Source organism: Beta vulgaris, chromosome 3 (assembly GCF_026745355.1).
Source record: "Beta vulgaris subsp. vulgaris cultivar EL10 chromosome 3, EL10.2, whole genome shotgun sequence".
Classification (NCBI taxonomy): Eukaryota; Viridiplantae; Streptophyta; class Magnoliopsida; order Caryophyllales; family Amaranthaceae; genus Beta; species Beta vulgaris.
In genome coordinates this window covers 10,511,232-10,514,465 of record NC_079204.1, presented here as the reverse complement: position 1 = coordinate 10,514,465, position 3,234 = coordinate 10,511,232, and the positions used below count along the sequence as shown (strand labels likewise).

The 3,234-nt window shown below is 36.4% G+C and overlaps 1 pseudogene; it reads left to right on the top strand.

Annotated features, from left to right (window-relative positions):
- LOC125495477 (uncharacterized) lies at window positions 1-1,350 on the top strand (annotated as a pseudogene).
- The last annotated feature ends 1,884 nt before the right edge of the window (window positions 1,351-3,234 follow it).

Below are 3,234 nucleotides of genomic sequence, written 5' to 3'. Positions count from 1 at the left end.
ATGGGGGGTGACACTTCCACAGATTTAGTAGATGAGATTTTAAATCATGTAATTGAAGATACATCACCTTCAAACATTTGTAAAATAAGAAAGAAAAGAAAATACATAGAAAGAAATCGTGAGGAAGGACATGAGCGCATATGGAATGATTACTTCTCAAGTGATCCGGTATATGATGCACAACAATTTCGCCGAAGGTTTCGAATGAGAAAGGAGTTATTCCTTCGCATCGTCAATGCCCTCGAAAATCATTCTACGTATTTCCAAAAGGGACTTGATGCTCTTAGTAGGAATTCTCTCTCACCACTTCAAAAATGTGTTTCTGCCATTCGATTATTGGCTTATGGAGTGGCTGGTGATGCTGTAGATGAGTACGTGCGAATAGCTGGCAATACGGCACTACAATGCTTGAAGAATTTTTGTAAGTGGTGATTGAGGTTTTTGAACCTCATTACTTAAGAAGGCCAACAGTTGATGACACCCGACGTCTTCTTCAAATTGGGGAATCCCGCGGATTTCCTGGTATGCTTGGTAGTATCGATTGTATGCATTGGCAATGGGATAAATGTCCCACGACATGGCAAGGTCAATATACTGGGGGTCATCAAGGTGTACCAACAATGATATTAGAAGCTGTTGCTTCTTATGATTTATGGATTTGGCATGCATATTTTGGTGTTGCAGGATCTAACAATGATATTAATGTCTTGGATCGATCCCCGGTATTTGATGAGTTGCTTGAAGGTCAAGGTCCCGAAATCCAGTACACGATAAATGGAAGCACGTATAATATTGGATACTATCTTGCGGATGGTATCTATCCTGAATGGCCTGTATTCGTCAAAACCATTCCTCGAGCGAACATGCTATCCGAGAAAAGAAAACTATTTGCTCAACATCAAGAAGGTGCAAGGAAGGATATAGAACGAGCTTTCGGGGTGCTCCAAAAGAGATTCGCGATTGTTTGCAACCCGGTACGTTTATGGAAAAAAAGTGAAGTTGGTGATATCATGAAAGCATGCATCATATTACATAATATGATTATTGAGGATGAAAGAGATGATACTCTAATGACCACTAGCGTTAATTATACAGTAGCAAGGAATCAAAGCGAAAGTCCACAACTTCATACCGGGCGGCTAAGAAATTATTATGTAAACCGAAGCAGGTACTTTGAAAATCATACGCGAATTCGCAACCGAGCACAATGCCACCAACTACAGCATGATTTGGTGGAACACATATGGTCGCGTTATGGAGGAGACGCTAATTAAATTTCATGTGTAATTTTCTATTTCGTGTGTAATTTTCTATTTCGTGTGTAATTTTCTATTTCGTGTGTAATTTTCTATTTCGTATGTACTTTTTTATTTCGTGTGTACTTTTCTATTTCGTGTGTAATTTACTATTTCGTGTAATCTTAAATAAATAATTAGATAAATTGTTATTTTAATGTTATAATAATTAGTAAATAATTAAACTATATATGCTCATAACATATTAAGTTAATAATGTTATAGAAAAAAAAACATGAAAATGATTAAATATAAAATAATATGTTAAACTTTTGATAAAGAGTCTGGAGAGAGTCTGAGGGATAAAGTGTAAAACTGAAATGAGTCTGGAGTGAGTCTGAAGAATAAAAAGTAGATAAAAATTAGTGGAAAGCTGATGTGGCACAGTCTGAAGTTTGGGTTTGAGTCTGAGGGATAAACACACCCTTAACGTCCTCATTACTCAAAATTTCATCTCCACGACTCCACCTGTCGGATTCTCTGCCACAAAACATTTCATACTCTCTCTCCTCTAATCACACCTCTAGACTCTACTCTCAACTAAACTCGCCGTAAGTATACACCCATTTAACGGCATACTACAACTTTGTAAGAGAACCTATTTCTAACCGTTAATGCGTAGTTTTTCCCGAATAGACGTCGGATTTGACGAATCGGATGACAGCAATTTGCTGTCAGATTAAGGCACTATTTGGCAATAGCGTTTTAGGTAGCGGATAGCGGTTGGACAAGGTCAAAATGATACTTAAGAAAATTATGAGTGTTTTGTGAGGTAGTGGTTGTATTAGCGGGTAGCGGTTGAAGTAGATTATGGGTAGCGGTTGTATAACGTTAGTACAAGTAACCTTTGAGGTTTATAGGTAGAAGTTAGCGAATAAACACTATATAATAAATGTCATTTATCTTATTTTACGATCTCAACAACTATTTTTGCCGAATACTCCTAATTAAACAATTATTTTAAACGCTAATCTCTAACAGCTACTAGTAGCCAACTAACAGCTACCCCAATAACTACAACTACTGCAACAGCTAACATATACTAGTTCGTTAGTTTTGCCAAACGGACCCTAAGTGAAATAAAATTCCATGTTATGTTTCCAAGTTGAAATCCCATGAATTCCGGAACAATTCAATTGAAATTCACAACTTTTAGAGAATTCAAATGGGTAAATCACTGTTGTTCCGTTGCAATACCTTTCACAAGTTGTTGAAGCCAAATGGGTACTTTAGTTTTTTTTTTTTTACCTGTTTTACAAGTTCTTGATCATTTCAACCTACTATAGGAAATTCGGTGTGAAGTTTGAAATATTAAATAATAATCAAAAGTTTGTCTTACTGTAGGCGGAACGACCAAAGTTTGTATTATTCTAGTTAAAAAATCTTTAACAATATTAGCATCACTCCAAAACAAATCAACGAAAGCTCAATCTCCCACATTGAATCCTTACTATTATCTCCACATTATTCCAAATCCATACGGGTCAATTATCCCAATCAAATAGTTCTTTCCTACATACAATCAATTTCAAAAATAATGAAATTATTCATTAATAGTAATAATTAAATATATATTTTAATTAATTTTAAAGGTTTTATTTAACAATAATGAATAATTATAATGATTAAATCATTTTGAAAGAAAAAAATAACAAAATATTATGCTAGCCTGTCAGCTCGGTCCAACCCGCTAGGCCCACGAACCATCGAAATCGCTTCCCGAACCGTGAAAGTTGATAACAAACCAGTGTGTGTCAAGATTTTTCAGTCTGCCGACCAGCCCGCCCGACCGACCTGTGAATTTCACAGTCTGATCCTGGATCGTGAAATTTCAGGTCAGCCCACTAGGGACCGTGGCCCGGCCTGTCCAGCTCGCACTAGTGGCCATCATTAGGTGGATGTTATTGATAAATTTAGTAAGGGAGATTATCATGGCGTG